This window comes from Phascolarctos cinereus, unplaced genomic scaffold (genome assembly GCF_003287225.1).
Source record: "Phascolarctos cinereus isolate Bilbo 61053 unplaced genomic scaffold, phaCin_HiC Scaffold_9;HRSCAF=440, whole genome shotgun sequence".
Classification (NCBI taxonomy): Eukaryota; Metazoa; Chordata; class Mammalia; order Diprotodontia; family Phascolarctidae; genus Phascolarctos; species Phascolarctos cinereus.
Window position 1 is genome coordinate 127,803,746 of NW_027556402.1, and position 24,272 is coordinate 127,828,017.

General features: G+C 35.2%; 1 pseudogene; it reads left to right on the forward strand.

Moving 5' to 3' along the window:
- The first annotated feature begins 15,235 nt into the window (after positions 1 to 15,235).
- On the forward strand, positions 15,236 to 15,530 carry LOC110199259 (trafficking protein particle complex subunit 2-like protein pseudogene; annotated as a pseudogene).
- The last annotated feature ends 8,742 nt before the right edge of the window (positions 15,531 to 24,272 follow it).

Here is a 24,272-nt window from a genome sequence, read left to right on the forward strand (position 1 = left end):
GGGTCTAGATAGGATCAAGGGTGGGAAGTAGCCAAGGGCCATAGGAGGTAAGAAGATGGAGGGCTAGGCTAGTTTGAGGGCAACAGAGAATGGGGAGATTGGGCATAAGAGATAATGAAAGACCAGTTGATAGGACTATAGCCTCAGGGGAGCACCAGAGACCTCCTTGATCAAGTGGGAGAATTCAAGGAGAATCTCATAGACAAATGGGAGCCAAATTCTTTTGGAGTAAGGGGCAAAGGTTTCGGCTTCTGAAACTGCTTCATGCTGGTAAGAGGCATAGACCTGTCCCTGCCTGTCTGGGTCCCATTTAAGGGGTCAGACTTTAGGGGGTAGGGGGCAGGGAGGGCAGGGGAGAGGCTTGCATACCTTCCAGTCTTGACTGGAGAAGAGCTTGGGATTAGGCAGTTCTTCCCAGTTAGCAGGGAACCAAATGATGAGGTCTAGAGGTTCAGGGGTGCTGGGACCCTGAAATCATGACACATGAGTCCTGCCTTAATGAATTTGACCCAAATCTTCTTTCAGCCAGAGAAAAGATTTATTAAAGATCGGCCATATTGGCCAGACTTAAGGAATCTGAACATTTGTGAGCTCTTGGCTAGGTACCTAAGGAATCTGAGCCAGAATTTATCTTTCTATCTTTTCTTGCTGAATTTCATTGTGAATATATACAAGTGCTGATGATTTATAAGGGTTTATTTTATATCCTGCAACTTTATTAAAGCTTTTAATTACATCAAATAATATTTAATTGATTCTTTATGATTCCTTAAGTTTCATATCATTTGCAAAAAGTGATAGTTTTGTTTCCTCATTGCCTAGTCTAATTCCTTTAGTTTGTTTTTTCTTCTCTTATTGCTAAAGCTAAAATTTCTGGTACAATATTGAATAATAGTGATGATAATGGACATCCTTATTTCACCCCTCATCTTATTGGGAAGGCTTCTAGTTCAGTTACATTACAGATAATGCTTGCTGGTTGTTATAGATATGTACTACTTACTTTAAGGGAAGATTCATTTATTTTTAAACTCTCTAGTGTTTGTTTTTTAATTGGAATGGTACTGCATTTTGTCAAAAGATTTTTCTGCATCTATTGACAAATCATATGATTCCGGTGGTTTTATAATTGATGTGCAAATTATTGCTAATAGTTTTCCTAATATTGAACCAGCTCTGTATTCTTGGGATAAATCTGACCAGGTAATACTCTATTGTCCTCCTCATAAATTGCTATAATCTCTTGGCTTATATTTTATTTAAAATCTTTGCATCAATATTCATTAGTGAAATTGGTCTCTGTCTTTCTCTGTTTTAGCTATTCCTGGTTTAGATATCGGCACCTAATTTGTTTCATAAAAGGAATTTGGTAGAACTCCTTCTTTCCCTATTTTTCCAAATAGTTTACATAATATTGGAATCAGTCATTCTTCCAATATTTGGTAGAATTCACTTGTAAATCCTTGTGGCCCTGGAGATTTTTTTTTCTTTAAGGAGTTCATTGATTGCTTGTTTGATTTCTTTTTCTAAAATGGGGTTATTTAAGCATTTTGTTTCCTACACTGTTAGTCTGTAATTTATATTGTTCTAAACATTCATCCACTTCCCTTAGATTTCTCAGATTTGCTGGCATATTTTGGGGGAAAATAGCTCCTAATTATTGTTTTAATTTCCTTTTCATTTGTGATGAATTCACCCTTTTCATTTTTGTTACTGGCAATTTCATTTTCTCCTTTTTTGTAGAAATTAACAAAAGATTAATCTATTTTATTGTTTTTTTTTAAAAAACAAGTTTTTAGTTTTATTTATTAGTTCAATAGGTTTTTTTTAATTTCAATTTTATTAAACTTTCCTTTGAATTTCATAATTTCTAATTTGGCAATTAATTGGGGATTGTTAATTTGTTCTTTTTCTAGCTTTTTTGGGGGGTACTTGCCCAATTCATTGATCTCTTTCTTTATTTTATTCATGTGAGCAATTAGAGATATAAAATTTCCCCTAAGTACTGCTTTGGAAGTGTCCCATAAATTTGGATATGTTGCTTCATTATTGTCATTCTTTTTGATGAAAATATTGATTGTTTCAAAGATTTGTTGTTTACCCCACTCATTCTTTAGGATTAGATTATTTAGTTTCATTGTAATTTTAATCTATTTTTCCATAGCCCCTATTACATGCAATTTTCATTATACCATTTCATTTCACCAGAATGCATTTGATATTTATGCTTTTCTGTAGTTGATCGTGAAAGTTTTTATGCCCTAATGCATGGCCAATTTTTGTGTGGATGTCATGTGCCACTGAGAGAATGGTATATTCTTTTCTATCCCTCTTCAATTTTCTAGTGACAGAATCATATCTAACTTTTCTAAAATTCTATTTACCTCCTTAACTTCTTTCTCATCTATTTTGTGGTCAGTTTTATCTAGTTCTGAGAGAGGAAGGTTGAGGTCCCTCACTAGTATAGTTTTTCTATTTCTACCTGTAACTCAACTTCCCCTCTAAGAATTTGGGTGCTATACTGCTTGGTGCATATATTTTTAGTTTTGATATTACTTCACTGTCCATCATACCTTTTAGCAAGATGCAGTTACCTTCCTCATCTCTTTTAATTGTATCTATTTTTATTTTGTTTTGTCTGAGATTGGGATTGGTAGCTACCCCCTCCTTTTTTTTTAACTTCAGCTGAACCATAATATTTTCTGATTCAGCATTTTACCCTTATTCTGTGTATCTCTCTGTTTCAAATGTGTTTCTAGTAAACAAAATATTGTAGGAATCAGGGTTTTTAATTCACTCTGCTATCTTCTTCCATTTTATGGGAGAGTTCATTCCATTCACATTCACAGTTATGATTGCTAACCGTGTATTTCCCTCCATCCTATTTTCTCCCTTTTTATGCTTTTCCCTCACCTTTCACCCTGTCCCTCTACACCAGTGTTTTGTTTCTTACAGCTCCCCCAATCTGCTCTCTCTTCTACCAGCCACCCCTCCATTTGCCTTTTTTCCCCTTTCCTCTCCTACTTCCCTATAGGACAAGAAGGATTTCTCTACTCAACTAAGTGTGTATTCTATTCCCTCTTTGAGCCAATTCCAATGAGAGTAAGTTTCAAACAATGCTCACTGCTTCCTTCTTTCCCTGTATTGTAATAGGTCTTTTATGCATGTTTATGTGGTATAATTTATCCCATTCTGCCTCCCCCTTTCTTCTTCTCCCAGTATAGTCATTTTTTTATCTTTTTTTTATCATCACATCAAAATCAATGTATTTCTGTGCCCTCTATCTAAGTATATTCTAACTGCCCTAATAGAGATACAGTTCTGAAGAGCTTTAGTATCATCTTCCCATGTAGGAATGTAAACAGTTTAACCTTACTGAATACTATGTTTTTCTTTCTTTCTTTCTTTCTTTCTTTCTTTCTTTCTTTCTTTCTTTCTTTCTTTCTTTCTTTCTTTCTTTCTTTCTTTTTTTTTCTTTTTTCTTTCTTTCTTTTTTCTTTCTTTCTTTCTTTCTTTCTTTCTTTCTTTCTTTCTTTCTTTCTTTCTTTCTTTCTTTCTTTCTTTTTTTTTGTTTACCTTTTTATGCCTCTCTTGAGTCTTGTATTTGAGGATTAAATTTTCTGTTCAGCTCTTGTCTTTCCATCAGGAAAGTTTGAAATGCCCCTATTTTGTTGAATGTTTATCTTTCCCCCCTCCTCCGCAAGACTATGTTCAATTTTGCTTGGTAGTTGATACTTTGTTGTAATCCAACCCCTTTTGCCTTCCAGAATATCAGACTGCAAGCCTCCAGTCCTTTAATGTAGAAGCTTCTGAGTCCTGCGTAATCCTGAAAGTGGCTCCTTCCTATTAGAATTGTTTCTTTCTTGCTGCTTGCAGTACTTTCGCCTTGACCTGATAGTTCTGGAATTTGGCTACAATATTCCTTGGAGTTTTCATTTTGGGATATCTTTCCAGGGGTGCTTGGTGAATTCTTTCAATGACTATTTTAGCCCATGATTCTGAGAGATCAGGGAAATTTTGTTCCATAATTTCTTGGAAGATGCTCTCCAGGCTATTTTTTGTTTTGTTTTGTTTTGTTTTGTTTTGATCTTGGCTTTCAGGTAATCCAATTATTCTTAAACTATCTTTCCTGTATCTATTTTCCAAATCAGTTGCTTTTCCAATGAGATATTTTACATTTTCCTCTATTTTTTCTTTCTTTTGATTTTGTCTGACTGATTCTTGATGTCTCATAGAGTCATTACCTTCCACTTGCCAAATTCTAATTGTAATGAATTATTGACTTCAATTCGCTTTTGTACCTCCTTTTCCATTTCACCAATTCTACTTTTAAAGGAATTGATTTCTTTGGTGGATTTTTTTTCCATTTCAGCAATTCTATTTTTAAGGAGTTATTTTCTTTAGTCAATTTTTGTGCTTCACTTTCAAAGCTGTTGGCTTTTTTTTAAAAAAAAGTAATTCTTTAGCATAAACCTCATTACCCCCCCCCCCAATTTTTCTTCTACATCTCTTACTTGATTTTTAAAATTCTTTTTGAGCTCTGCCAAGAGGACTTTTTGGGCCTGAGAGCAATTCATATTCCTATTTGAGGATTCACACTTAGGTATTTTGACATATTTTCCCTTCTGTGCTTGTGTGTTCAACTTCCCTGTCATCAAAGTAGCTTTCTATGGTCAGGGTCTTTTTGCTGCTGTTGTTTCTGTTGTTGTTCTTGTTTTGCTCATTTTTTTTAAAAGTTGAAGTCTGTTTCTGGAGCACAGAGGGCACTGTCTGAAGCTTCTTCTGCTCAGGGCCTCTGGAGCTAAAGGCTTTCCCACTGGGCTAGCAGGCTGAGTGTAGTTGTGCATATTGCGCCCTCGGTTCCAGGGCTGGCAGTTTACCTGCTGCTCTGAGGCTGGAGGCCTCCTTTATGTCCTTGTGTACCACCAGCCTGCACAGCCAGAAGCACATGGCCTTGGTTGCCAATCTCTGCTGCATCTAACAGCCTCCTGCTGGCTTGTCCAAACGCCACATCCACTGGACTGTGTTCCCCTTTTACTTAAGTGAGACAGACCTTTTTTAAAGGCCTTCAAGTTATCTTGGGCTAGATAATTGTTCCACTCAGTCTTTTTGTATATTCTCTCACTCCAGAACTCTTTTAGAAGCTTGATTTAATGTTGTTTCAGAGGGAAACTAAGGAGAGCTCGGGTAATTTTCCAGCTTCTCTCCACCATCTTTACTCTTCCCCTTCCCCATTCCACTAAATTTAATGAAAGTAGGGGTAGGACCTGTTGTCTCGTAGTTTCCATGAACACTATGATGTTCAGATGTGATATAGGCAAAAAAGGGAATGATGGGGAAGTGCTAGAGTCAAAATGCATGTTTTCACATGAAATCTGTGATCACAAAACATTACATGGAAGGATCAATGAGTAATAAAATCTCAAGGTTCAACATAACTTAAACTGGTCTTTAATTACCAGTCTCATGGCACACATTGCATCATCCCCTGGTCACCCAATCTCAGTGGCTTAGTGTACATTATAGGGGAGTGAGTTCCTCAGTCTATATATTCAACCCATGCTCCTGGAGAGAGGAGGCACTATTGTTTTATACTCTTTGATTCATTAAAAATCTACTCTCCTCAATTGATGATGCTAAGCATAATGAATGAGATTATGCTCCCACCTAGGTCCCCCAAAGAGGAGAATATAAAACATACCCAATACAGAATGTTAATCAGGTATGGAATAAATACTTTGTTCTTTAAAAAATATTCTTTAAAAAACAGCAAAAAATAATACACATAGAAGAATCTCATTGTGTATTAACAGAAAGGTTAGAGCAGAATTCAGGAATAACATATTACTATAATTACAATAGTTTTGTAGGGTGGTATTAATGCCTCAGAACATAAAGCAATTCTTAATACTGTTAATTAGGCATTTTATATTATACCTCAGCTGATCAAACAGAGAAATTTGATTTTCTTTCTGGTGACTTCCCTCTAAGACAGAAGCTTCCCTCATTGCCAGTCTACTCCTGCCACCACTACCTCCAACCATTGGGCTGATGCTGCTGTCACTGTATTGATAGACTTCTGGAACTTTTGAATCCAAAGGGTCACCTACTCAAGGAAGAAAATACAAAAAAGTCAGGTGTTGACAGGGACACAGGCAAAAACTTCACCACTGACTCTAAGCACCAGTTACCACATAGTCAGGATCACTATAAGACAATGGTAAAGAACTACATTGTCTTTTTGCAACTCTCCCTGAAATTATGTATTGCACCTGGAGTGTCATAGCCAAAGAGGCTCAAATCAGAAACTATTTCTTCTTTTATTAGATTCTATATCTCTTATATTGAGGGAGTTGGGAAGAGAATCAAGGGACCACTCAGAATTTTATATATCATACTGAAACATACCTAATGCTTCCATATAGTTGATAAGAAGCATTCAGAGAATATCTATTTTATATGACTCCCTTGTTTGTTGTTGTGTTGTGGCTTTTGAGTTGTTCTTCAGTTGTTCATTGTGTTTGATTCTTTGTGACCTGGACCATAGCATATCAATACTGTTCATGGGATTTTCTTGGCAAAGATACTGGAGTGGTTGACCAATTCCTTCTTCACTGGATTTAGGCAAACAGAGGTTACATGACTTGCCTAGGGTCACACAAGTAGTAAATATCTGAGGAAAGATTTGAACTAGTTTTTCCTGACTTCAAGCCCAGTGCTCTATCCATTGAACTACCTACCTGTCTCCATAACTCATGTTACAAATGCTTAAAGAAACATAACCAGAAGAGATCTATTAATAGGGGCCTCTCAATTTGTATTCTACCTGTAGTGAGTGGAAAGAATTTTCCCTCTCCTTCCAAGCAAGACTTCAAATGACGAAGACATCAAACCTGTAGACTTCTTCACGGAATAAGAAAAGACAAGAGAGTGAACACTTTCTGATGTATCACAGATGTAATCCTCTGAGGAACCTATGGTAGAAATTTAATACAAGGTTGCTTTAAGACTCAATGAAAGATAATCTGTTTTGCTGTGACTTTACTGGGGTGGGAATTTTTTTTTTTAAGAATTGGGGAGTAAACTGATTAGGAAGTAATTCAAGAAGAAATAGGAGGGATGGTAAGGCGATACAAATAGGGGAAAAAATCCCTGCCTTGGCAAAGATTCCTGAGTTCCATATTGAAGGTTGGGGAAGCTGAATCAAGAAGAGTGAAGAGGACAGTTATGTCCCCTTCCTTTAATATCTCTAGATCAAGAACTCAATTGCATTAAGATGCAAATTGAGAACAGGAATTTTACAAGGAAGTGATCTAAAAGAGAAAAGTAGGCAAATCTTTAACATTTCATTGAGAATGAAGATTTGTAAGGAAACTTTACAAATTATGAACTGCACACCTATACATTTTTCATGTATTTTTGTAAACCTTTTCCTCCAATTCTATACCAGCTAATATTATACAGTACCTAAGAAATGGAGTTGGTCTTAATTAGCCTGTATCATCTACAGAGGAAGTCCAATTTTATTTTAATTCATCATCAATCTCAAATTTTGTTAGTCAAATCTTTCTTTTACCCCAACTTGACAACATGAACTATTCCCCAGGCCTAACAATGTGATAGTCTAGTCGAATGCTTGTTAACTTGCAAAAGGACTGCGAGGCAATCTAGTCCATGCATACTAAAATTACAAACCTTACTAGCAACATTCCAGGAAAGTAGCTAACTGGTTTGCCCTTAAAAACCTCCAATGACAAGGAATTCTTCACTCCTGAGGTGTTCTTGGATAGCTTCAACTTTTAGGAAGGTTATCCTTAGACTGATCTAAAATCTGTGTCCTTCTAACTTCCAGTAGCTAAATTGACATTGTTTATTTCATGCATAATTTAATTTGGGAAGCAGGGAAGGAGTGAAAGGGGAGAGCAAGAGAGCAAGCGCGAGAGGGAGAGAGGGAGAGAGAGAGAGAGAGAGAGAGAGAGAGAGAGAGAGAGAGAGAGAGAGAGAGAGAGATAATAATAATACTATTTTGGACCACTTTGCCCTTAGTTACAGACCTATTAGTATGAATTTCATAGAGGGGAATAAATATATTCACCTCCATGAAATCTGCATACACACACACACACACACACACACACACACACACACGCTGTTGTTTACCCTTCATTCTTGAAGAGGACCATGACATCAGGGATGTGATACTATGACTTTCAAGTGAATTGGATTGAAATGAGGAGGGCTGTGCAAATGTATGTATATATATATAGATATAAATATACACACATATACATACATATACACAGATACATATATATGTATATATGCATATATATACATGCACAATCATATATATGTATGCGTGTGTATTCACATCTATCTTATGGTGTGATATGATGGACTAGAGCTACTATGTGAGTGTGCATATATGTGTGAATATATATCACATTAGAGGCATCAAACATGCAGCCTGTAGCTGCAAGGGACACCTTCAAGTGGAGTCACCTAACAGGACTCTTTAGCAATGGACCTCTGTGGGCCTCAGTTTTCTAATCTACAGAAATAAGCGATAAGACTAGACAATCTATGAATTCCCTTCCAGTAAAATCATGACTAGAATTAGGTAGCCATATTTTCACAGCCCAAACTCAGGACACATGATCTGACAAAATATTTTCCTTTTTCAAAGCTTTATAAAAGTACATTTAGTGAAGGTTGACCCTCACATGTAGCATGAGGGTATAGCTGTGGGGCTCAAATGGAAAATAAACATCTCTAGGTTCTTCTCCTCCAACTCGGCTCTGAAGGAACCTTTAATTCCCTCCAGGAGGGGAAACAGGATTTTGAGGGCAGAGGCTACCACTGTGATTTCCTCAGAGAGAAGGGGTAAAGGCTAAAATTACATCTGTCTCCTCTGCTAAATATTATTAATTGAAGGGATGTGATTTTCAAGCTCACTCTAACTTCTAACCATTGTTTCATTAAATGGAGGATGAGGGGGCAGGACTTCAAGCTTCATCTCCAAAGGTTGACCTCCGTCTCACCAAATACCAATTCTACACTGAAAACACATAACACTTAGCTACAAAATTCATTTATTAAATTAGTACTAAAATGGAAGTTAGAGATAGTTTATATATAGAGAAATGTATACCAAACAATTCAGAGTAACGGTGTTCTTTCTTTGGGAGTTAGACAACTCAGCTCACCCAAGAGAGTCCTAGATCTTATCTGAGGTGTTATACAAAATCTCTAGTGTAGGAAGCTGGAGATAGGGATGTGATTGAAACTGCCAGCTCTTCTCATATCAGCTTTATTTTTTTATTTTTTTTCCCCAGTCTTTTACTTCACCAACTTGAAATGGGGTTGTCCTCTTCCATCTTCTTTCTTGAAGCCAGAAGCCAGAAGTATTAGAAGTCTGAGTGTACTGAGTTGAAAAAGACTGGAAAGCTTGCCTGTCTCCAGCTTTTGCCAACTTTGTCCTCTCATCTTTTCTCCTACCACTCACACACATGGGGTAGAATTGGGCATTGTTCTTCTCTAATGAGGAAGGAGTCTCATGGCGATGGGTTTTGGGAGTAGGGTTATATACACATTATTTTCTATAAAGTAGAGTTACATTGAGAAATCAAGGATACCACATGACATCCCAGACAGGTCCAGATAGCCACTACCACCAAAACTAAAAAGAAGAACCTTGAGTCAGTGAGGCCTAGTAGATAGATGATAGGTCCTTGAGTAAGTAAGTCCAGGGTTCATTTCCTCCCTCTGACATATAGTATAGGTAAGTCCTTGGGGAAGGTACTTGGCTCACACTGGGAGAGTTTCCAAAGTAATGAGAGAGAGAGAAAACCAGAGAAAGAGAGAGAGGTTAACAATTCTATCATATGAAGAGGAAATAAGAAAGTTATTGACATTTATTTTCATAGATTTAAAAATATAATTTTTTATATCATTGATGTAACTTCTCTTTATTCTGCCATTCTCAGGAATACTGATGTTGTAGGGGGAAAAAAGACTTCTTTCCCCCTAGGATACTAACTTCTGGGTATGTATGTATAGCCCCTTAGTTCAAGGGTATCTGGAAATATATCAGATCCAACATTTAAATAGAAAAGGAAGAACTATTTACTAATCTTTCTCAAAACACACTAGGGCTTCAGCTGGGAAAAGTCTATTTGCTAAGCTAACATACCTTTCACTACTTGACAAATGAACTTGCAAATAAGGTAAAGTCAATTAAGATTAACAAAATTTTAACTTGAGAAAAAAAAGGAGGAAGCAAAGACCATCCATTTCTAAATGTGCACAGCTGTCCTCCTCACTTCTTGGTGAGGCTGCAAATGATTGACACTTTATGTTTTAAATTCTTCAGGTCACTAGCCAGACAAGTTTCTTTAAGATGATCCTGATATTGAATGGTCTTATCTGTCCTACTTGAAGTTTAGCCTCTCCTTAGATCTCAATAGAAGTTAAGTTTGAGTTTTCTGGGAGATTTTCAATTATTTTCTAAACAAATTCGTTTTATCTATCATAAAGGGTGAAAGCTGTAGGGTATTTTAAAGCTGAACTATTTTAACTCCCACTTTTACTTTTTATAGTTGAGGAAAGTGAGGTTCAGAAAGGTAAAATACTTTTCCAAGGTCAAAAAGCTAATAATAATATTCAATGCAATAAATGGCAAAAGCAGGATACAAACTCTGAATCTTTCTAGTACTCCATGCTGTTTGTTATGCACTTGTGAGCTATTATCATTTTGTTGTTCTTTATTTACCTCTTTCTCATCCCTTTTTAAGTGATAGTTTAAATTATCTAGATATCATTGAGGCTAAAATTTAGGAAGAATCAGTGTGTCTTTGTGTGTGTGTGTGTGTGTGTGTGTATACATATAGAGGTGGGGAAGGAGAGAGGGACACACACAGAGAGAAAGAGAGAGACAGTGAGAAAGAGAGAGAGAGAGACTTTTCTCATTGGTAGTAAACTTGGATACCATTTTATTCCCATCCAATCAAGGAGAAAGATAAGATTCAAGAATCACGTCTGGTCAGATTATTATAATTAAACTTATATATACCACATAATATACAAACATAATATATAGGATATTTAGATACATGAATTCATCTATGTATATATATATATATATATATATATACATATGTATATATATATATATAGTTATATGATCAATTCATATATTTGTGTGTGTATGTAGCAATGGGGATTCTTGCTCTTATGTACATCAGGATATGGTGGAGAATTCTTCCTTAATCATTAGCAAGTTCATGTTTATACAGCACTTTAGGACCATACAATCCTTTGATCCTCACAAATGGATATTACTGCAAGTATTATAATTTCAATTTAAAAGGAAAGTAAAAGATTTGTTCCATGTCAGGTGACAAGAATTTATTTATTAAGTTTATTGTATTTAGTAAACTTACTATATTTCAGGTATTGTTCTATGTTCTGGGAATATGAAGAAAAGCAAAATCATGGTACTTGCCATTCCAATGGGGTAGACAACATGGTTGCAATTATGTATAATGTAAATTACAGGTAATCTCAAAGATAAAAGTAGTATAGTAGGGCAGGAAGATGGCATCTTACAGACTATGGGATTTGACATATGTCTTGAAAGAAGCCAGAGAAATCAGAAGTCAAAGGTGAGGAGGGAAAGTATTTTATACATGGGGTTAGGGCAGATAATGAAAAGACAAAGTGGGGAAATTGAGTTTTCTGTGTGAGCAACAGCAAGAAGTCTTTATAGAACGGAAGGGAATAAAATATAAGGAGACTAGAAAAGTGGATAGGGGACCGGTTTTGAAGGGCTTTAATAGCCAAACATATTATATATTTGATATTGAAGGCAATAGGAAACTAATTTTTTTCCATTTTGTTTTCTTGCTTTTTTTTTTCTTTTTTGATTTGGGACAGGCACCCAAGTTTAATTATGATAATCTATGACCTGATGTGATTCTTGAATCTTATCTCTCTTTTTGATTGGATGGGAATGAAATGGTATGCAATTTTGCTACCAATGGCAAAAGTCTCTCTCTCTTTCTCAATCTCTCTCTCTCTCTCTCTCTCTCTCTCTCTCTCTCTCTCTCTCTCTCTCTCTCCTCTCCTCTCTCTCTCTCTCAATCTCTCTCTCTGATATTCTAAGACCTGTGATTTAGAAAGATCACTTTGTCTACTGAGTAGAGGAAAGATTGAACTGAGAAGAGACTTAGGGTAGAGAAAACAACTAAAAGGCAATTACAAAAACCCAGGCCTAGGCATGAGTGACAAAAGCCTGCACCAGGGTGGCAGTTATACAAATATGGAAAAGGAGATATTGGGCTATTGCAGGAGAGGTAGAGATAAGATGGCAGAGTAGAGAAGCACCCAACCAAGCTCTCCCCAAATCCTCTCCAAACAACTGTCAAATATGCCTCAATGTGAATTCTGAAGAGGTAGAACCAAGAAAAGTTTAGGTGAAACAATTTTCCAGGCCAAGAGAACTTAGGAGCCTGGCAGGAAAGATCTGTTTTACTGGGTAGTGGTTGGGCCTGGAAAAAACAAAAACCATGTAGCACTAGCAGCTGACTTTGAAGGTGGTTGCATTGGTAACAGCATCAACTTCAGGAGCTCTCAGCCCAAGGACAATGGCAGGGTTCAAGTAACCTGTTGGAAGGAGATTGTAGGGACTCTCTGCTGGCATCAGGTTTGAGATTTCGTTGTATTGCCCATACACAGTTCTGAGTCACAGTCCCAGGGCCAAAAGGAGTGATAACACTTTAGGCCTCAGGGAACAGATGCACTGGTTGTGTTTCCTGAGCAGAAAGGAGAGCTTGAGCTCACTCAGAGGGAAGGGGGAAGTCTAATCTCAATTTCAAGAGGGGAGCACTAGCAGAGAATGAGGAAAACTATTATCATAATTGATCACGGCAATAACAAAACCAACAAAAATCCTATCATTTTCTTAATAGATGCAGAAAAATCTTTTGAAGAAAATACGATACTCATTCCTATTAAAAATACTAGAAAGCACAGGAATAAATGGAGCTTTCCTTAAAATGATAAGTAACATCTATCTAAAACTATCAGCAAGCATCATCTATAATGGGAATAAGATAGAAGCCTTTCTAATAAGATCAGCTATGAAGCAAGGATACCCATTATTGTCAGTGTTATCCAATAATATTCTAGAAATTCTAGTTATAGTAAGAAGATGAGAAAAAGAAATTAAAGACTAAGAATAGCAAATGAGGAAACAAAACTATCATGCTTCACAAATGACATAATAGTATATATAGAGAATCCTAGAGAATCAATAAAAAAAATAGTTGAAATATTTAACAACTTCAGCCAAGTTTCAGGATATCAAGTAAATTCACAAAAATCATCAGCATTCTATTCATTAGTAACAAAGCCCAGCAGAAAGAGATAGAAAGAGAAATTCCATTTAAAATGACTATAGAATATATAAAATGCTTGGGAATTTAACTGCCAAGACAAATCTAGGAACTGTATGAACACAATTACAAAACACTTCACAGAAATAAAGTCAGATCTAAACAATAGGAGGAACATTAATTGATCATGGGCTGGCCAAGTAAATATAATAAAAAATGACCATTTTACCTAAATTAATTTACTTATTCAGTGCCATCCCTGAAATTACCAAAAAAAAAAAGTTATAGAGCTAGAAAAAAATAACAAAGTTCATATGGAAGAAAGAAAGTTATTAATATTATGGGAATCAATAAAATGAATTTGAAGGAAGGTAACAGTACCAGATCTCAACCTGTATTACAAAGCAGTGATCATCAAAACATTAAGATATAATATGGCTAAGAGATAGAGTGATAGATAAGTGGAATGGATTAGGTACACAATACACAGTAATAAATGACCATAGAAATTTAGATATGCCCAACAAGATTTATGCTGATGGTCAAGAGAATGTTTAGGACTGACATAGATGTGAGAAATGTTTACACAGAAATGACCAAAGGAGCTAATGTGATCATCATATGAGACAATATAAAGGGGAAAAATACAATTTAAGATATACCCCTATGGGAAGAGTTCCAATTAGTGGGTATGACTTTGAAGAACACATTAAAGGAAACTGAAAAGTTTTAGTTAAACAGATAGGAGGACAACCAGCAGGGAACAGTGAGTGTCCTAAAAACCTAAAGAAGAGTGGGTATCTAGGAGAAGAAGGTGACTGACAGTGTCAGCTACTGCAACAACTTCAATGAGCAACAGGAGGGAGAAAATGACTTTAGATTTGCCAATTAAGAGATCATTGGTACTTTTAGGGAAGATTGCTTCAGTTGAGTGATAAGGTCAGAAGCTAGACCAAAAAAAGCATTTAGAAAACAGTAAGAAGAGAGGAATCTGAAGCTATAATTCAGAGAGGAATTTCTCAAGAAATTTATTAACAGAAAAAGAGAGAAATGTAAGGTAATAGTTGGTAAAGGTGATAAAATCAAGTGATTTTTTTTAAGGATAGAGGAGACATGCATACAACTTAGACTCATACCCACTTCTTATGCTTTCAAGATAATTACCAGATAAAGACTTTTTATAATCTTAAGTAACCCCTTTTTAATAATGTGACAAATGATTTATCAGGACTTCCTCCTACTAGAGCCATTAAGAATTAACCAATGAAAAAAGAGAATCCCCCTCCTCCTTCACTCTCATTTAGTATTTCTAAGTAGCTATAACTAGCTAGTTTAGTTGAAGCTCTTTAGCCTGTCAGTCTCCTCCCCATTGTTCTAAGCAGCCTTGTATCCACTGATCTACTAGTCCTGAGCAATGCTGCTTCCAGGGCCTAGTGTTTCCTGCTTTCTTTAGATTATGGATATAGCTCCTAAAGAGCATTAGGAGTCATTTCTTTCCAACCCTCTTGTGTCAGACTTCTCTGCAATCTCACCAAATGCTGATTCTAGAATCATGATCAAATTAACCTAGCCAGTATTCCCAGAAAGGGAACTCCTTTATGTCCCTATTCAGTATGTCCCAATCTTCCTTTCCACATAAGTTCCTAGATGGCAGAATTTTTTTTTCTGCACAAGCATAGTGCTTAGCACATAGTAATTGCTTAATAAATTATTAAAATTAATGTATTCAACTGTCCCTTCTCTACCAAGGTGGTGGTATGTATCGCTAAATGATCACTAAAGAGAATTAACCACTCTACAATCAAAGCATCCATGCAGAGCATGAGTTGAAGTTCCATTACATGGTGCACACATCTCCTGATGTAGAAGAGGTCTCTGCAATGGAAAAAGCCCTTGTGGATCAGAGGGAGCCATATACTAGTATATGGCTCTGTGATTAATTCCTAGGTGAAATTTGTTATGGTAGTGGATTTCTCCAACACAGTACTTCAAGACAATGAGAGCTGTAGTATGTTTCAAAAGCTACATAATTCCTACACAGATGTCATGGGCAACCCTTTCTACAACCCTGGAGACCATATTCATTCTACAACCTCTGATAACATAATGACTTTCGTAATAGTGACGGTTCGTTGAGAGAGAGAATATAGTTTACAGTTATTTCTGAAAAAAAATGTAATTTGTACAGAACTGTATCACGTAGATGTGTATATATTGCCTCCTCCTATGTATAACATGAAAACGACTCTATTTGGATGTCCAAAAATGCTTGTGGAAAGTGAAAGATTATATAAAACTTATTTCAACAAAAAGTTGAATCAGAAAAAAATAAAATAAAAAATAAAATTAATGTACTCATTCATTCATTAGTTCATATATGGTTAGTCAATCAGTTAGTACAACTCCTTATTTTAGAGATAAGGAAAAACACAGAACTACAATTTGAACTCAGATCTCCTTATTCCAGACCCAGAGTTCTGTCCAATACACAATATTCAAAACTAATGTGAAAAAGAGACATTTATCACACATAATTAGAAAGCAGCTGGGTTTTAGAAGCCACACAGAAACCAGTTCCCTTTCTTTGATTTCCTACCTTGTATACTTGAATTTCTTCATTAAGAAAGTGCTCTAGGAAGGTCCTAGTGCTAACTCCCAATTAGATTTTGTAATTTGAAATGCTGATCCTGAAATCCAGCTTTGAAATTTTTCTAAAGGAGGGCCTTAGCAGGACACCAGTCCTTTGAATTTTAGCATTATTCTCACATTTCACTATTCTGTCTTTGTAATCACTTTTATTCTGGGTAATCATTCTTGCATTCTTAGCCTTGATATTCTGAATTTCAAATTCTGTTAGCTCTCTGCATAGCTAAGCCAATGTGCACTCTTATTGACCCACTATCAATAAAAGAAGAGTGTTTGTGTAACAATGGAGAATATTCAGTTTCTTTATTGACTTTCTCTGAAAAGAGAATCATAGGGTGCCTTTTCTTTAGCAAGCTTACTAATAACAATCACTTTGACCTTATTTGATTTAGAGGAAGTCTGGGGGGATAGATGGCTGGCCTTCACTGGCCTAGTCAGAATCCCTCTTTCTCTGCTCTAAACTGCACAGAACATTCCTCATTACATTACTAACAGATGCTGTCCTCTACACAACCTTTCTAATGCCTCTAAGCTTTTCCTTAGGAAAGTCCACACATAGGGATTTGTTTGCTTATCTAATAACCCACATTCTTCTTATCCTTAAAAAATCTCAAGTCCTGCTTCTCCAGACATATTTCCTCTACTGCCTCAATTCACCAAAGACTCATCCAAATAACACTTAGAGCATTGCCTTGACGAATGCAAGTCTGAGAGCTACTTGAGGATCAGGGAGCTTCAGTGATGAGCATATGGTCACCAAACAAGTAAGAAGCATATTTGAGCCCTGATCTCATGTCCAGAATATTTTCCACTCTGTCACACTGTCGCAATTAGTAAGCATTAAATGAAAACTCAAATTACTTCAACACAACTAGTGGGTCTTTCTACTCATTGGGGGAGTAAAAAAACATGGGGGAGATTTTCAGGGCATCTCTGTTAGTATTAAGCATAATTCAAAATACCTAGGGATATTTATCATTGTTGTTTATTTGTAGAACTACACAGAAGAAAAACAAAAGTTTTTTCTTAGGGATTTGAGAGAAACAGAAAACAAAGCAGAGTTTATACAATATATTCCATTACTCATCACAGAATGATCAAAGTTTCTATATTATCCAAATAATAATCACTTTCTTTTGCATGTGCAGGAAGAATACTGAATAAGACATGTAATACCAACCAATAATGTCAGAGAATCAAAACAGATTGTTAAAATGATAACATTCTACATTTATGTAATGCTTGCTAATATTTTACATAATCATGGAATAATAGATGAGGAAAGAACTTCGCAGGCTCCTTGGGCTACTTCGTACTAAAATAAGAATTCTCTTAGCTTGCTACTCAAGAAAAGGTCATCTAGCCTTTTCTTAATACCTCTAAGGAGTAAGACCATGGCCCATTCCACTTTTGCATAGCTGTAATCTTCAGGAAGTTTTATTTTCTTTTCCTTACCTCAAGCCTAAATATAACCTTTTTGCAAATAGTATCCTTTGCTTCTAATTTTGCCCCCAGGGCCAATTGCTTTCCTTTTTCTTTCTGATGGACCTTGAAATACTTGAGGAATTCTCCTTTATCCTTTGTAAATTTCTTCTTATCCAGAATTTATCCTAATTCATCTATATAACAACTCTGCACAGTCATCAGAACAAAGACTGTCACTTTCATCACACGTATAAGACCACACCACATCACTTGAAATAGGCCACCTTCATTTGGATAAAGCATTCTTAACCTGGGGTTCATGGACCCCTGTAGAAAGATTTTAGAATCTCCTTGAAATTCAATGGCGGAAAATGTGTCTTTATTAGTTAGTTTTACTACCTTCTAACTTAAACTAAGTAATTACTTCATCTATTTTAAAAACAGTATTTCAAGAAAATGGTTCATAGCCTTCCCAAATTGCCAAAGGGATTCATGATAAAAAAAAAAAAAGATAAGAATCCCTTGCTAGATTCACAACTCTAGGAAACTCATTTGACCTTTGGAAGTTTGGGATATATACATATACACATATACACACATGTATATATATACACATACACACATGCATATATATATATATTTTTTAATTTATCAGTTATTTTTAACATTCTATTTTTTTTTTTAGTTTTAGTTTCAAATCATACCAGTACCTCCTCCACTCATTGAGAAGGCAAACAATATATTTTATCAATTAGACATCAAATCTTGAGAAACATTTCCATATAAACCATGTCATAAAAATGAAGAACAATAGTGTGTGTGTGTGTGTGTGTGTGTGTGTGTGTGTGTGTGTGTGTTGTGTGCACTAAGAGTTCTCTATCTGGGAGGATATGACATTTTTCATTATGAGTCCATTGAAATTATCTTGAAGCATTGTATTCAATACATGACTTAAGTCTTTTATAGTTGATCATCATTACAATATTGCTCTTACTGTGTATAGTGATCTGTTGGCTCTATTCACTTCATTTTGTATCAATTCATATATTTCTTCTCAGATTTTTCTGAAACCATCCTGCTCATCATTTCTTATAAGATGATAGTATACCATCACAATTATATGTCACAAATTGTTCAGCCAATACCCAATTGATGGGCATCCCTTCAGTTTCCAACTCATTGCCACCACTAAAAGAAATGCTATAATTTTTTTTTGTACATATAAGTCCTTTTCTTTTTTCTTTGATCTCTTTGAGATGTAGATCTAGTAGTAAGGGTATTTCTGCATCAAATAATATGAAGAATTTTACAATCCTTTAGGAATAATGGGAATTTGTTTTCTCTGGAATGATTGAGACCAGTTCACAACTCCACCAAAAATGCATTAATGTTCTTTTTTTTTAACATTCCCTACAACATTTGCCATTTTCCTTTTTTGTCCTGTTAACAAATCTGAGTAACTCTGAGGTATTACCTTAGAATTATTTTAATTTGCATTTCTCTAATACTAATGATTTAGAACATTTTATATGACTATATATAGCTTAGATTTCTTCTGAAAACTGCAAGTTTGTATCCTTTGACTATCAATTGAGGAATGGACTTTATTTTTGTAAATTTATATTCAGTCCCTTATATAGTTGAGAAATGAGGCCTTTACCAGAGAAATTTGTATAAATTTTGATATTTCTTCATTGTCTATAGTACTTTTTAGGAAAATGTAATTTCCCTGATTAAATTCAGCCTGTTTTTGTGATCATGATTGCTACTTTTTTTTTTAGCTCAGCTGAAACATAATATTCACCTCCAGCACTTTATTTAAACTTTGAGTGTGTCTTTGTGTCTCAAGTGCATTTCTTGTAAATAACATATCATTGCATTCTGATTTCCAATCCATTCAGCTATCTCCTTCCATTTTATGGGCAAATTCATCCCCTTCACACTCACAGTTATGATTACTGTATAGTTTCTTTTTTCATATTTTCTTCTGTTTATCCTTCTCTCTCTCTATTTTTTTGTCTCTCCTCAAAAGTCTTTCCTTGACCATTGCCTCCCTTGATCCCTCCTCCCTTTTATTGAATCAGATATTCTTAAAGAACCTTGACATTTAATGCATAATACTATAAGGCTGAACTAGTCAACCACTGATTGTTTAGGAAGATTTCAAAAACAATTTTCTAAAAGATAAACCAAAAAAAAAAACTACGTAGAATTTGTTCAACGTAGAAATTAACCCACTTCATTACTTGAGATCTAAAGTATGTATTTCAGAGTACTCACAAGTTTAGATGGGAAAAATACATTTTAATTTTCAATAATATCTAATTAAAATTTAATATTTCCTTCAATTATTTAAAACATTTTTCAAAGGAGTCCATAGGCTTTACCAGATAGCCAAAATGATCAATGACCCCAAAAGATTAAGAATCCTAATGTAGACACAGTGCTATTAAGGAAATTCTTTTGATCTATAACATGGAAACTAGCTCAAAGGATCACTGTGAGTTAGTAATCATGAAGTATGCCTGGTTCACTTCCCCTGAAGAGAAAGAGATTATAAATGATAAGTAACATGACCTTCACTTGCTTATGGGAGTAATATTTGATATAGACAAGGAAAACATGATTTGGCCATTGACTTCTGAAACTCATTTGAAAGAATGTACATATGTACATTTGATATATATGTATATGCAAACATGAACACATAGAAAAAGAAAAGGTATGTGTACATGTATGTGTGCATATCATACACACACACATACATCATAGGTACTAATATAACGTGTATGTAATATGTGTGGTACAATAACCTAGAATTTTATAATATATCAAACTTACTGTTAGAAATGCCTATTCCAAAGCTAGGTAATTCATACATGCCGAAAGGATGTAGAAATTTTGAGGTTATGGTTGACCTTAGAAAGGAGAAATTCATCTATGGAAAATTTCCTAAAGCCTAATGAGAAATTCATAGCATCAGATAAACTCAGAATGGTGCTCACAGGTATATATTAGCATACATTTTTGGAAAATGTTCATCAACATCTATCAATACAATTTATACTTTTTTCAAGTCCATTTACTCAGTTGTACCTTGGGAGGAAATCACTTTTGCTTTGATTAGGGGCATATTGCCGTTATACTGTTATTTCTTTATTCACATAAATTAATTTGGATAAATGGGAGATTTAAATGTTATGAAAGAAGATCAAAGTTGAAATAGAAATTCAGTGCTTATCTCCTTCCCTTTTTTTTGTCCCTGACCAGGTATACATCTCAGCAGTTTTGAGCAATGTAGGCATAGAGAAATATAATTTAAAAGCAACAAAAGGTATTATGCATTCAGCCTATTTTAAATTAACTTTTAAGTTTTCTTGCATAGACCAAAGTGAAGACAATTATTTTTTTTTCAGGCAGAACTCTATACCTGTTACTTCCAGAAATAGATAACACCAGAAAGACTTAATGCTAATTTCATGAATGTGATATACATCTGTTCGCTTATGTGGTTTATATGTAGCATTAGCTATTGTGAAAGTTTAATTAGTTCTTCGTATGGTGGGACTAATGTGGTATTGGGCTTAGTGGAAAATAACTTTGAAACATTTTGTATGCTTAAAATCTAACAGAAAATTGACTATGTAGCCCAGTTCCCACCAGACACTGTTCTATACTAGGTGGACTTGAAGGAAGAAAGTTGGAATAATAAAGTATAATTTCAAAACATTGCATATGCCCTACTACAAATTCACTCAATGAGTTTTTTTTCCGCTGATTTGCTGAATAGGTTCATTACATTCAACTCTATTGTGCAAATATGTGGAAGAATCTGCTGAATCAAGCTGAATTTCAATGTTATTTTTCAACTCTTGGATAGGTACAGCATGCATAAACAAGAAATAAGGAATAAAGAAGCAAAGATGTGAGTGATAGAAGTTAAACAATTCATTGATATATTATTTTGAAATTTCATAGTTGCTTGGTTAATGACAACTTCTATATATGTATAACTATAAAATATATTTCTGATAAGAGTAAGTATGATCTAGTGGAAAGAATATTGTCCTGGGAGAAAAGAGTAATGGAGTTTGGTCTCACCTCTGCCATTAGCTAGCTGTGTGACCTTGGGTCAATCATTTAACCTCTCTGGGGCTCTGTTTCCTCCTTGGTAAAAATGCAGAGATCTTTTAAGTCACCCTCCTCCCAGCAGATTCATATTTTAAAAATGAATTATTTATTTAATGTCTGGACCTATTTCTTTGGCATGGAGAGGTCTCAACATGAAAACTTTAGCTACTCTGCCAGAACAACAACAATTTATGTTCATAGGATCATAGAACACAAGCTCAGATCTAGAGATATAATGTAACTTAGTCATCTAGTCTAATCACCTCCTGCTCATACACACACACACACACACACACACACACACACACACACACACACACACATTTACCAGATACCTTTGCATTTTCCAGCAGTAGTTGTGCTCTCTATGGAACATCTTGCCTCACAACGATAAGCTGATCACCTGAAATCTCATAAACATGCTGAATGACTCAGCTTTCCATATTGAAAATCTTTACTATTCCCTCAGTTGATTCTCCCCTATGATTGGAGAGCTGTAGAATGGAACGATAAACCTATCCCTTTCCTTTAGAGAAGGCTCTGTTCCAAACTTTCCATGTATCTCTCCATCTTCCATAAGCATCCCTGCTTAGTTTTAACTCCACAGAACAGCATATCTCTTGGGACTACCCCCACTCTCCTAATCACCCCAACTCTCAATCTTCAGCTTCCTTTAGTGTGTTCCTTCCTTCTTAGATTAGGTCACTGAGGGCAAGACTGTATATATTTTTATTTCTTGTATACCTTAGCACAGTGCTTGGTAGGTACATAGCAGTATTTATTAAATTGAATTGAAAAATATGTGCATTTATCTTTAAATTTATGGCAAAAATCTCTGTTGGAATTTCACTATAGAAAAGAAATATTTTACTACTCCCTAATTGATTCTCTATCCCTTCCTTCATAATGTCTATTCTAAATTTTCTCTTTCCTTCTTAAACCCCATCACCATTGATTCTCAGCCTTCAAAATTAAGGACTCTGTCCTGGGTTTCTTTCCCTTTTCATTCTGTACTTTATCAATTGGTGATTTCATTAGCTCCTAGTGATTCAATTATAATCTATATGCAGATATTTGCTGACACATATTCTATCATCTCATATACTATCACATATCATATAATCTTCTATCATGTCACAATATCATATTATGCTATATGATCCTATTATATTATGCAGTTAAATATGCTACATAATTATATGATATAGTTATACTAATTACATTACATATTCCAGGGTATCTGCTGACCTGCATTCACCTATCTGAAACTGTCACTTGTGTATCTCAAACTCAATAAATCCAAAATAGGACTCATTTTCTTTTACCCAAAACTACCTTTTCCGAATTTTCCTATCATTTTTGAGGGTACTATCATTCTCCTAGTCATCCAGGCTGACAACCTTGGTATTATCCTTGATTCCTCAATCTCATTCATCCCAAATATCCAAATGCTATTCCAATTTTGTCATCTCTGCCCTAATAGTATCTCTTTTTATGTATCCCTTTCTCTCTACTTATGCAACCACAACTGTAGTTCAGGTCCTCACCAACTTTCAGCTGGATTATTATAATAAACATCTAACTGGTCTCCCACCTGAAGTCTGTCCCATACATTCTATGATCCTGCTGTATTGTCCTTTTCGAAGTTCCTCAAACAAGATATTGCATTTACCATCTTTGTGCTTTTGTAGTAGACGTCCTTTATGATTGAAAAGCGCTGTCCTCCCACCTCTAATTCCCATACTTTCCCTGGCTTTCTTCAAATCCACAATCTGCACAAGGACTTTCCTGGTCAACATAACTACTAATGCCTTCCCCTTTTCGATTGCATTACACACACACAAACACACACACACATACACGCACAACTTATATGTATACACATATATGTACATATAATTGTATTATTATGTTACATTATATCATACATTTTATGTATCTAGGATTTACATGTCTCTCCCAATAGAATGTAGGCTTCTTAAGAGAATGAAATATTTCTGACGTGATTTGTTTGTTTTTTTGTTTCATTACACCCTAGGTATTTAGCACAGTACTTTTCATATAGTAAATGCTTAATAAATTCATATTGACTTATCTTTGATCAGTTATCATTGGGATTCACAAGCATAAATGAATGAATGAATGAATGAATGGGCATTTATTAATGACTCACCTTAATTGTGCCAAATATAATTCTAAATGCTAGAAATACAAATACAAAAGAGAGCATCCCTTGCCTTCAAGGAGCTTCCATTTTAATAACATGAGACAAAACATAGAAGGAGTGGTGGCTAGGAAAGGGTAAAATAAGAAAGGTGATGAGTGGAGCCATAAGACAGTATATTGTTAGATTCCTTCCTTCAGTAATGATAGTACTTATTCGATTATTGGTCCCAAAGCCAGAGTTTCAATGCATGATGCAGGGTGAGGGATATAGATGTAGCAATATGGAAGGAAGATATGGTTAGGTAGCTGGCACTGGTTAGATGTAGGCAGCTTCTGTAAATAAACAATGCCACAGGATAGGAACTGGTAATCTTGGTTAGGAGGACAAGATAGCAGAACTTGTGATACCTCTTAGAAGCATCATAGGAAGATGCTATATTTGGATGGATGGGCTATCTAGATGTAGGCATGTTATTGATGAGAACAAAAGATCACTGTGTTTGCATTATG